This window comes from Hemicordylus capensis, chromosome 4 (assembly GCF_027244095.1).
Source record: "Hemicordylus capensis ecotype Gifberg chromosome 4, rHemCap1.1.pri, whole genome shotgun sequence".
Taxonomy (NCBI): Eukaryota; Metazoa; Chordata; class Lepidosauria; order Squamata; family Cordylidae; genus Hemicordylus; species Hemicordylus capensis.
Genome location: NC_069660.1, coordinates 64,973,623 through 64,986,057, shown reverse-complemented (window position 1 = coordinate 64,986,057; position 12,435 = coordinate 64,973,623).

The window sequence follows — 12,435 nt, the reverse complement described above, 5'->3', positions numbered from 1 at the left end:
CCTACCCATATCAGACCGCTTTTTAAAAGACCCACAAGACACATTTATTAGCCCAAGCTTTTAATTAGATTTGAAGAATTGTGGTGGGTTTTAATATTTCATTCCAGTTTTAATATATGTTATGTTTGTTGTAAACTGCCTAAAGACATGAGTTTGGGGAGGTATAAAAATATATTAAATAAAATAAATAATAAATATTAACTAGGTATGACATTAAATTTATCAGCATGTATTTTTATTTATTTATTTAACATATTTTTATACCGCCCAAAATTTACATCTCTGGGCAATTTACAACAAAGCAAAATAAATGACAACAGAAAAGTTAGAACATTAGTTAAAACAATATAAATAACAGAAAAAGTTAAAACATTACAACAATTTTAAAAATTTAAAACAATATTTTAAAACAATGTTAAAACTATTAAAACAACATTTAAATTAAAAGCCTGGGTGAACAAACTTAAAGACTTTTAAACTGATTTTAAAGACTTTTTAAAATTTGTCAAAGATAGGGAGAAACTTATTTCAGCAGGACGTGCATTCCAAAGCTTTGGGGCGGCAGCAGAGAAGGCCCATCCCCGAGTAGCCATCAGATGAGCCAGTGGCAACAGCAGATGAACCTCTCCTGATGCTCTCAATGGGCGGTGGGGTTCATGATGAAGAAGACATACTTGGGGCCCAAGCTGTTTAGGGCTTTATAGGTTAAAACCAAGCCCTTGTATTTTGCCCCGAAACTTATCAGCAACCAGTGTAGATCTTTTAAGATAGGAGTGATATGGTCTCTTTGAGATGACCCAGAGACCAACCTGGCTGCCACATTCTGGACCAACTGCAGACAGTTTCTGGACAAGGTATAACACCAGCCCCACATAGAGCGCATTGCTGTAGTCAAGTCTGGAGGTGACCAGCAGATGTACTACTGTTCTGAGGTCATTTATATCAAGAAACGGATGCAGCTGGCATATCAGCTGAAGCTGATAAAAGGCAGCTCTGGCCACTGCCTCAACCTGGGACACCAGGGAGAGGTTTGTGTCTAGAAGGACCCCAGACTGCGTACCTTTTCCTTCCAGGGAAGTGTGACCCTATACAGAACTGGCAAATCAAATCATGTCCTGAGTTCAGCCCCTGCACAATAAGTACCTCTGTCTTATTTGGATTCAGTCTCAGTTTGTTATCCCTCATCCAGCCCATTACCGCCTCCAGGCAGGCATTTAGGGAGGTTATGCATTCTCCTGACGATGCTGACATGGAGAAAAAGATTTGGGTGTCATCAGCATACTGATAACACCCTGCACCAAATCTCCTGATGATCTCTCCCAGCGGTTTCATGTAGATGTTAAACAACATCGGAGCCCTGAGGGATACCATACCGAAGTTCATATTTTGAAGAACAACAGTCCCCAAGGGACACCATCTTGAATCTGCCTGAGAGCTAGGAGTGGAACCACTGCAAAACAGTACCTCCTATTCCCAACCCCCTCAGACGCTCCAGAAGGATACTATAGTTGAAGTATTGAAAACCATCAAGAGGTCCAAAAGGACCAACCGAGTCACACTTCCTCTATCAGTTCCCAATTGGAGATCATCCATCAGGCAGACCAAGGCAGTATCCACCCCATAGCCCACCTGAAAGCCAGTCTGAAATGTGTCTAGATAATCAGTTTCCTCCAAGACAGTCTGGAGCTGAAAGGCTACCACCCTCTCAATTACCTTGCCCAACTACAGAAGGTTGGAGACAGGCCTGTAGTTGCTCAACTCTGAGGGATCCAACTCAGGCTTCTTCAAAGGAGGTATAATAATTGCCTCCTTAAGGTAAGGAGGCATCCTGTCCTCCCTCAGAGAAATATTTATCATCTCTACTAGGCCTTCTATAACAATTTCCCTGCCAGGTAGTATAAGCCATGTTGACTCAGTTAGGGACTCCATTGGGCAGTGGGGCGAACGGTACACCAACAGAAGTCCCAGTCTATCTCTAGTCCCCAAACTTAGGTATACACATTCAATATGGTCAGACACTTCCACACAGATCCTGGTCAGGGAGAGGTTATTCTTATAGGTCACAGCCACTACACCTCCCTGTCCACATCCCCGCGCCTGCTCTTCAAGAGAGTACCCTGGAGGGAGAAGCTGGGACCAGACTGGGCCACCAGCCTCCTCCAATGCATACCAGGTTTGTCCCTTCATCCAGAATCAAATCATGAATGGTTTCCGACTTATTCTGGACATTACAGAGGCACAAGGTGAGGGTCTGTGGGAGGTTGGCACTGCTCCTCAAGATCAAAGAACTGGCAGGACAGCTGGAAGGGGAAACAGCTAATAGATTTCTGACTTCCCTTCTCCTGTAATGACTCGCTGACCTGCCAATTTTACTTTATTCCCCACCACCACCAGAATAGCCACCCCATAGTCAGTGGACACAGCCCCTGTCTCCCCATCTCCAGACAAGCCAAGACACATCTGGAACACCAAAGATCTAAAAATAACAGAAACCAAAATAATACCACCTGGCCCTCATCCTTGTTGTCCCCCAAGGTGGCTCCCCCAAAGGGGCAACCCCCTTTGGTGTCACCCCTTTGGTGGTGACCCCACCAGTAGCAGGCCTGCCACCACAGGGCAGCAGCCCTTTTATAAGCCTAGAAAGATGGCTAGTCTGAGCAGATGTTCCTCAGGAACTGCTGACTCACCCCCTGCCCTTGCCCCAATCCTGCACAGACTCACTCACAGGGCAGGAGCCACAGCCCCACACATTGCCTAACTTTCAGAAATGGGGGGGACACACCCCTTCCTCTCAAATTGGGTTGAAAATAAGGGCAAAAGAGTATCTAGAGAGGGGCATGCTTTACAGCATGATGACATATGAATTCTTACTTAAGATAGGTACACATTCATTTTACATTTGGCTTCCTCTCATTATATTACTTCCTTATTGTTTACATGAACTCATTTCATGGTAAAACATTTCTTTTGAGGAATACACTGTACACAGCTTGAACACTTTATTGCCAGGTGGGAGCTTTCATGCAGGTGCTCATTCATCATACTAGTTTGAACTTGCCAACTCAACCAACCCATCAAAGCACAGCAGAGTTTTCTGTATGGAGGGAATGCAAAGTCAGAAATGACACCATGTTCTTGATATGCATCATCAGTTAATTGTTCCATAACTCTGCTTTGCCCTGTTATCAGAGAGGCAAGAGGCATGCAGGCAGCTTTGGTGATTCTCACACTTTCCTTATGTAACTCACAATCCTTGGATGACAGAGTTAATATGTCAGCAATGCCCTTTAAGGGCTGGGCTGTTCCAATCCAAGTGGTTGCTTACGTCTGTGTGTCTTTGCTGATTTTCTTTTCCTCAAAGGTTCCCATGTATTGTTTAGGACTTGAGCGAAGGCACCTTGGGCAAAAGAATGGTTGTCAGAAACATGCAGATTGGTTGGTAATGTAAACAAAGCGATGGATCTGAAAATTCACCCTACTGAATTTATTTAAAACATTTCCCTCTTCATCAATAAAAGATGTTCAAGGCAGCTTTCAGAATGTGTTCAAAACAAAAACAGCAAATAAAAGAGCAGCTTTTCCTAGAACAGCTGCAGTGAGCTCTTCAAGAACCAACTAAAAGCCCATTTAAAAATAGCATTTGAAGTTGTTAGAGAGCTCAGGAGGAGAGATTTCTTTATCTGCCTCAACTATAGCATAAATGCACAGGTAAGGGAACACTGCTAATTAATATTGTCTGGAGACATGGAGTTAAAGTTTCAAATAAAGTAGTGTATTTAGGAAAACCATCAGGGAGATAGATTGAGACCTACATGCCTCATTGCTAGCTACATACAGGAAGAGGGAAGGGAGAAGAAGGAAGTTGGTCTCTCAGGTGAGAGAGTGAAACCTGAGATTATCAGTCTTACAAAGGGGGAGTAGAGAAAGCATGGTAAGAGAGGGAATGCCCTTACTGGCTGTCTCTACCCCTAATACCCCAGTGGTCAGTAAGGTTGCTGGTGCTAAGAGTTGATGCCATCAGGAGCTGCATCTCCAACAAAATTTAGTGCTGCTGATACCCTTGCTGACTGGCAAAAGAAGCTCCTAAATATAAGAGTCTCATATTTAGTAGGGGGACAGCAACTGTCCATGTTCATTCCAGTATAGTCTTCTTACCAGAAGCTATTACTGATCTCTCTCTTCAGATTACTCTGGAAGGGAACCATCTTTTCATTTCTCTGCTCTGTTAACAGTCTTGTGAATTTTTTGTTGAAAAGTGGTATATCCATCCATCATCTGTTTGTTTATTTGGTCCATAGACCTTTCCACAAACAAGATAAAATAGCAAGATACAGAAAATTTCAAAATAATACAATAAAACTCCAAGGTAAAATTTTAACATGATCATCTTAAAAAATTAAGAATTTGTTGGCTATGCAACCCTCAGGGATATATTTTCAGAAGGTACAGTGGGCTTCAGAGGAAAAGGGAGGTTCTCAAAACACTCCTCTCCTGCATGCAACAGCACAGTGTTAGTTTGCAGGTCAGCACAGCTGCACCAGAACAGAACTAGTGTGGATACCAGCCACATTCTTTAAAATAATTAATACATTGGTAGTTATTAGTTAACTGAGATCTTTTTTTTTTTAATAGGAACAGCAAAATATGTACCTATATTTTTGGTATCTAAGAGGGTTTCCAAATGTCAATAAAGTGTGGGATCTGTGAAGATTTCATGCAAGTTCCAAGTGTTATCTTGCTCACAATACAGATGGTCCTGCAGGCTTCCACACTCCTTCTGAGTGCAATCTTACTCTCTGTACACATGCTGGCCAATTCTTGCTTTCCGAAAAGAACCCACCCCATTTCATTACTCTTCTAGCAGTGAAAAGTACTTATGGTAAGTATAATAGTGCTTGGCACTTGCATAAAAGCTTTGCAGATCCCTCACATTACTGTCTGGAAACGCTCTAGATCAGCCCAAAATATGAAACCTAAAACTCTATTGTCCTACCAGAGTATATTTCCTGTTTTGTGACTTCACATATCAACACTATAGTCATAGAGTTGGTACATGATCATATTGTCTTAGGGTAAGAGCTCCTGGACTCAGTTCAACCTTTGGTATGTTTACATATTCATGGAGGAAATCAGAGATTGACGTGAAGTGAAAGAGAGTCAACAGTTCTAGAGAAGAGGCTCCTGCCTCAGCTATCTTTCAATGAGGGAGAAGCAGCCATAAACCAGTAATTTCCAATCAAGCTGCCATGAGAGAGCAGATGATGTGCCATGAAGTATAAAAACTAGATCCTACCACACTATTTTATAGGCAAACAGGACAAGCACTTGTTTAACGAACACAGTTGACCCTAATGTCTAGTTTGGTCCCTGACCTAAAGATACACCTTATAACTTTTCAGGTATAAAGGTGACGCTTGTCTTGAATCTTAATTCAGAGAAAAAGCATGCTTCACCTGTGTCACAAGTTTGAGAAACACTGCTCTGAACAATAGCAAAATTCTTTTCTGCGGTACATGGAGTTTACTTAAGAAAAATAGTTACAAGTGAATAATCCAAGAGAGTCAACAAGCATGTGTGGCAGCTGAAAACACTGTAGGATTCCTTATTCATAGAGACAGTGTCTGTCATCTCAGGAAAACAATCTGGAGATAGCAGTCTCTGGAAAAACCCTAGGGTAACCACTTCTGAATCTTGATTATATAAACAAACTGGTACCATAATATGCACCTGCCGGGTGTCATCAACATATGGTTTTTGATCTGTGCACTGAATGATGCAATGAAGGAAATATTCTTGATTCCAGCAATAGTCCCTAGAAACATAGCTATTTGATTTGAATGATCTAAGGGAAAGTAGTTTTTTATTTATTTAACAGTTATAGGCTTAAAGAACAGCATTATCCACCTTTAACATCACACAAAAGAAACAGCACTGGGGATGTCATCCTTTGACGCCTTCCACACTGTGGGGAAAAGTGGATGTGGCATTTTGAAAACCAGAAAAACATTGGCATTTACATGTAAACAATGCAAGCTAGGTCAGTGTGACATCATCACAGAAACATGGCAAATACAAACACTGGCTTAGATACCCCACAACCCCCCCACTCTTCCACCAGCAGAGATTGCACACTGGCTCTGTGAGAGTGGACAGCCCATCGATGCTCCTTGCAAATGCGCAGAGACCCTATGGCTCTTCAAAATGATGTCCATGCTATAGAATGCTTCTCCCATAATTCCCAACACGGATTTGTTCCACAGTGATGATGTGATTCTTAAGAGTCAAGGAGACACTGCATGTTTGCAAGGAGCACCAACAGGCTCTCCATGGAGCCAGTGCTCACCTCACTGATGGAAGAGTGGGAAGTTGTGCAGTATCTAAGCCAATGATCTCATGAAAGTGGCCTCAGTGGTTAGTGGCTAATATTTCTTCCCAAATAAATATATTTGAGCTATTATAAAGTCGATTTAGATTTAAACTTTACTATAGTATAGTCCTTGACCAGTACTATTATAAAGTAACAGATAACTGTAAAAATTGAACAGCTGTAAACCACCACCACCTCTTCCTCCCTCCTCCTCCAGGCTCTTTAAAAAGGGCTTGAGTTGTCACTAGCTTAGCTTCCCTCTCAGACGTATATATCACTGTGCAGCCATGTTTGGCAAGACATGGCCTTGTTTGCTTCCAGCAGCCATGTTTGGCATGTATGCTGACAATGCAAGCTTCAAGATGTTGGGGATTCTTAGGCAAGGGTCTCTCAGTGGACCTCTGTAGCCTGGGAGGCCTTGGGCATGCAAACTGGAGATTCTCTCATGCTGTCTCTGATGCTCCTGAGTTAGATTTGCTCTGTGCAGATTGATAGTGTTGTTGGGGTAGTGATGTTGGGCCCTCTGTGCAAAGTGAGATTGGTAGTGTTGTTGGGCCCACCAGATGCCGCTGGAAGCCACAGGCAAGAGTTGAGGGCATGCCCTCTCTCCTGCCATTGCTCCCCTGCAACTTCTTTTGCTTCACGCCCTCTGTTTTTGAATTTCTTGTCATAAACCTTTGCGTGCTTGGCCTTTGTCTTTAGCCTGTTCAAACTACTGACTTCCTGAAGCATTTAGCAGCCTGTTTTTCTGCTTTGCTGTTCCGCAGTTTGTAGGACCTAATCCCAAAGGAGATCAAGCTCATGACAGCTACGTGGCAGAGAGTAGATGATAAACAAAGGGTAACTAGAATTCAGTTCCCATTCTGAATGTTATGCATATAAATGGTGAAAGTGATCCTGAAATGTTGCCTTTTAGTTTTAGGAATAAAGTCTGAAAAAAATCAGTTTGATTCCCACCCCCCCCCCCCCGTGCTCTGCAGGGAGTAACTACTGTACCAGCTGGATTAAACTGGTTCAAACTTGTATTTTCTATATCTGGATGACTTTGGCAAGCTTTATTGCCCTGCTAAATACACACAACACCATTTCATTACCTATGGAAGATTCAGGGCAGGTAGAATATAGTCATATCGAAGCTAAGAGATGGATACTGTTTCATTTGGAAATATGGTGAAACTCTTCTGTATTATCGGTAGGTTCAAAATGCTGCTGTCACCACCCCTCTTATCAACAGAGCTTGAAGCTCTCTTCGCTTGGGGTGGAATCTCAGGGATAACTCTCTTTATTTTGCTACTGGAAAACTACAAAAGTTTTCCATGTGCAAGCCTATTTGTGTTGAGAAAACTGATAGCTGCTGATGTCATTTCCGCAGGAGCGTAGCGGGACTGCTGGCGGCCTGTGTACGGCCGCCGCCATGCAGCCCCGCTGACCCCGCCCCACATCTGACATCAGACGTGGGGGCGTGATCTGGCCGAACAGAGCTTGGAGGCTCCGTTCGGCTGAAAGACCTTCAGTTAGTCTTTAACTGCCGAAGGGGCCACACGGCCCCTTCGGCAGTTAAACGAAGGCTGGTGCTGCTTTCGCAGCACAGCCCAGGAGCGGCTTTTCCCTGCAGGGAAGAGCCGCTCCTGGGCTGTGTTGCGAAGGCAGCACCGGTCTTTTAGCTCCTGAAGGGTCCAAGCGGGCCGAGTGGCCCCTTCAGGAGCTACTTAGGCTGGCACTGCGTTCACAGCGCTCAACTAGGAGCGGCTCTTCCCTGCCTTTGCAGGGAAGAGCCGCTCCTCCTGGCTGGCGCTGCGAATGCAGTGCCAGCCTTTGTTTAGCTCCCGAAGGGGCCGTGCGGCCCCTGCTCGGGAGCTAAACTACTGCCCCCGCGTCTGACGTCAGATGCAGGGGCGTGTCAGGGCCGTGAATGGTGGCTCCTGATTGGGCAGGGCCCGGGTTCGCCCAATGATAACTCCGCCCCTGCATTTCCGGCTGCCATTTTGAAGCACAGAGCCATTTTATGTCTCTTTTTTTGTTTGTTTTAAAAAAATTAAAACAAAAAATGAGGGAGGGGCATTCCTGGAGACCTAGAGAACTATGCTTTTCTACCATTATTTCTGCCCCCTCCTTGCTTTTTTAGGCTTTTTTAAGCTCAAGGAAACCTTATTCTCCCCCCCCCCCAATCCCCATAGGGTTAAGGTCTCTTTATTCACGGTTTTGTTATCCACAGAAATTGACAGGAATGGAACCTCCATGAATAACAGGGGTCACCTGTGTCTGATGTTGCTTGCTATGGTATAAATAGGAATTAAGAAAATGGGCCAGACAAGGGCACACCTTCTGTTGCATTTCCTTGTCTAAAAGGTGGGAAGTAGGAGGAGTAACAATTTACTGATTTGGAATATGTTCCCTGCTGAAATAAGAGCATCTCCTTCTCTGTTTGTAAGGAAGACCCTCAAGATTCTCCTGTTCTCACAGGCTTTTAAATTAATTTTAACAACAAAAACCTTTATTACTATCCGACCAACACAGTTTACAAACAGAAAGAAGCTCAACAAAATAAACCTACGGGGTTATGATACAGTAGTTAAGCAAATAGTTAAGCACAAAGATAGTTAACAATGATTCTTAATGAACTTCTGGTGAATTTTACTGGCTATTAAACAGAACTGAGCCACATTATAAGATGTGACCAGATTATAAGATCTAGTCAGTTAAAAGATAATCAAGATAAAAAGAATCTGTACAACCTGGATGGCTCCCATATCATATATTCTTTGTCTGAGTTTTACCTGGCATTTTCATACCCCAGAGTGATCAGTGCAAAAGGGGAGAAACTATAATGATGCAGCCTTTCCTCTAGCTCTCTTTCTACATGGAATGATAAATATCCTTTAGCACAAGTGGAGCTAGACCTGCAGGGTAGAAAACCAGCCAAAATTTGAAGATATTAATTTGGCTTCTACTTTAAGTAATCCTGCTTCCAGACAAAGGACAGCACTAGGCACACACCGGGGTACCTGAACAATGTTCCTCAGGAACTTAGATTGCACGGCTTCCACCTTAGAGAAATTAGAGTACGTGCCAAGTTGAGCTCCATATAGGAGCTGTGCTTCTACTTCAGCCGAAAATAGTTTTATTGTGGAGAGGATAAATTGAGCACCCCTGGAGCGATGGAAAAATTGAATTGCTTGTGCACTCTTGTGTGCATTCTGTCTGACATATTCTCTGTGTGCACCCCTTCTGCCTGCAGACTGGAATATTACGCCAAGGTATTTAAAATATTTAACTTGTTCTAACTTGTGCCCATTTAGTGACCAGTTCCGAATCTTTGGTCTCTTCGCAAACACCAGAATCTTAATTTTTATTATAATTAATTTCTAAAAATTGTTCTTTGAAAAAGGTAGCAAGAGAGTGCAAAGTTCTTCTTAGACTTATTGGAGTTTGCAAGCATATGGCATCATCATCTGCATATAGAAGTATAGCAAGATGTCTGTCAGCTAATTTTGGTGGATGATGGTCTAGATTATCTAAATGAGAGACAAGAGAGTCAATATAAAAGTTAAATAGCAGCAGAGCCAGAATACATCCCTGCCTGACTCCCCTGAATGTTGGTGAGGTGTCCCTGAGTGTTGCAACACACCCTTACACAAGAGTTTTCGTATAATTAGAACATCAAAAGAAGTAAACAGTGTTGTACTGATGATCTCTACATCAAAGTTTCTTTCTGGGGATGAGTTAATTTTAATAATTGGTTTTAATAACTGTTTAATGCTATTGTTTTTATTGTGTAATTTATTTTAATCTGTGTTGACTTTTAAATATGTTAAATTTTGTACACCGCCTAGAGATGTACATATCAGGCGGTATAAAAATATGATAAATAAATTTATAAAATACTCCGTTACTGAGGTAATGAACTCCACTGAATTAATTACTGCTGCTTCAGACTACATCACAACACAATGATTTCAAAAACAGAAAGAGGTGATGTCTAAACAAGTCTTTGTGTGGGCACAGATATGTTTGTTTGCTACTGTAGTTCCATCTAACAACCTGACAGCCCAAACATGGAACAATTTCAAGGGCATGGCTGGTTCAGACTGGAGAATCACAAGGTACAAAGCTGTTCCTGGATTCCCCACCCACAAGAGACAGCCTTGTAGCCCAGAGCTGTGAAGTAACATTACACAGAAGAGTTAGGTTAAGGCTGTGTGTAACCCGGCCCTGCTTCCTAAAGAGCCAGTTTAGACTGTAAACCATGTCCACATAAGCACATCAGGCTGCGCTCTCTCTCTCTCTCTCTCTCTCTCTCTCTCTCTCTCTCTCTCTCTCACACACACACACACACACACACACACACACACACACACCATAATCACATAATGATCTCATGCAGTGGGCAGTTTGGATTGCATAGTTCAAATACTATGTAGTCAAATACTAAGTCGTATTTGAACCATGCACAGAGGAGTGGTGTGGATGAACCACTTGGCTCTTTGTGTGATTAAGCAACAACATAACAAATAGGGGGAAGACATGTGGGCCCACCCGCCTCTCCCATGCAATCTGGCCCAAAGTGCTGGAAATTTCTTTTTTAAAGGGAGGGTACTTCAAATTGTAAATCATGCCAACTCATTTCAGAAATATTATTTCAACAGATGGGTGTAACTTCGCCTAGAGCCAATCTGCCCTATACCTCTTATTCCAGATTTCATCTAGACCTAAACACTGACAAATGGCTGTTCTCAAATTTTATTTAGACAATTCTCCTTAAATCACAGGGGAGCAAAACATTTGGGGGAAGTATGTTGAAAAATGCCTGCTCATGAGTAGCTTGTGACCAAATTCTGTTGGAGATGAACTTCCAGTGCATCGACCTTTTGCACCAACTGTCCTAATGACCACTAGGGGCATTGGGAGTAGAGACAGTGAGTCAGGGTCTCCCTATCTGTCCCTATTCTATGACCCCTGAACTGACTCTGCAGCACTTCCTGTGCTGAGTCACAATCCTTCCTTTCCTCCTAGAGAGCAGATGGAAACATCTCTCTCTCCTTACCTATCCACTATGTAGTCCTTTAGATTAGAGATAGGTCTTTCCTATCTAAGTGTATTTAACCGATAAATATTTAGTGTTTAGTCATACAAGGATCTCCATGTGTTTTCTCTAAACAGCTGCAATATCCAAACCATCCTCTGCTACCTACTCTGTAACTGGAGTCTGTGCTCATTCCTTAGTGCTCTACTGTTTTACCTATTGTGGGTAAAAATCAACAACCTCTAACAGATTCTACATCTTTTCCCCTTCATTTCACTAGATCTTATATCCAATTGTGAGCTAAGCAGAAATATAATGTTGTTCTAGTAGGAACTAATCTGCCTACTTTCCTTTCACTATCTCTACAACTGGACTAAATTTGGTTAAAACCAAGGTCCACAAGTTAGCAGGGGCGTAACGATGGTGGGGCAGGCAGGGCACATGCCCTGGGCGCCACCTTGTTTGGTCACGTGAGGGGGCACCAAAAAGTGCCCCCCCCAGCCCCTGCCTTTCCCGAAAAAAATTTTTTTGTTTGAATTTTTGTGTGTGTGTGCGCAGCAGGCAGTGTGGGACGCATTGAGCTGTCCCCCTCCCCCTCCCCGGGTCCCGGCGGCCCCACCCATTGCTCCTGGGCGCCGCAGCACAGGCGCCTAAAGTTGTGCCTGCCTGCTTGCTGCTTCAGCAAATCAGCATCATCAACGGACCTTTCTTCATCATTCATATCACTCCGCTGACGGACGCTCACTCCCCCCCCGCGCCCCCCCCACCAGTCGTGCATGCGTGTCTGGCCTGGCTCGCCGCCTGCACGTGGACTTCGTCTTCGCGGTGCTATGCCAAGTTTGTCCTCCTCCTGCGCTATGCCAAGCGTGGCACAGACAGGTCATTTCCCCCTCTGCCTAGGAGATCTCCGCCGGCAATGGCTCCCTCCCTCCCACGGGCCTTCTTCCCTGCAGGATTCCCCCCACCCCGTCTGCTGCCTTCCTCGGCCTGCCTGTTGCTCCCCCCGCCCCACACACCTTCCTCCTCCTCCGCCCCCGCTCCCAGG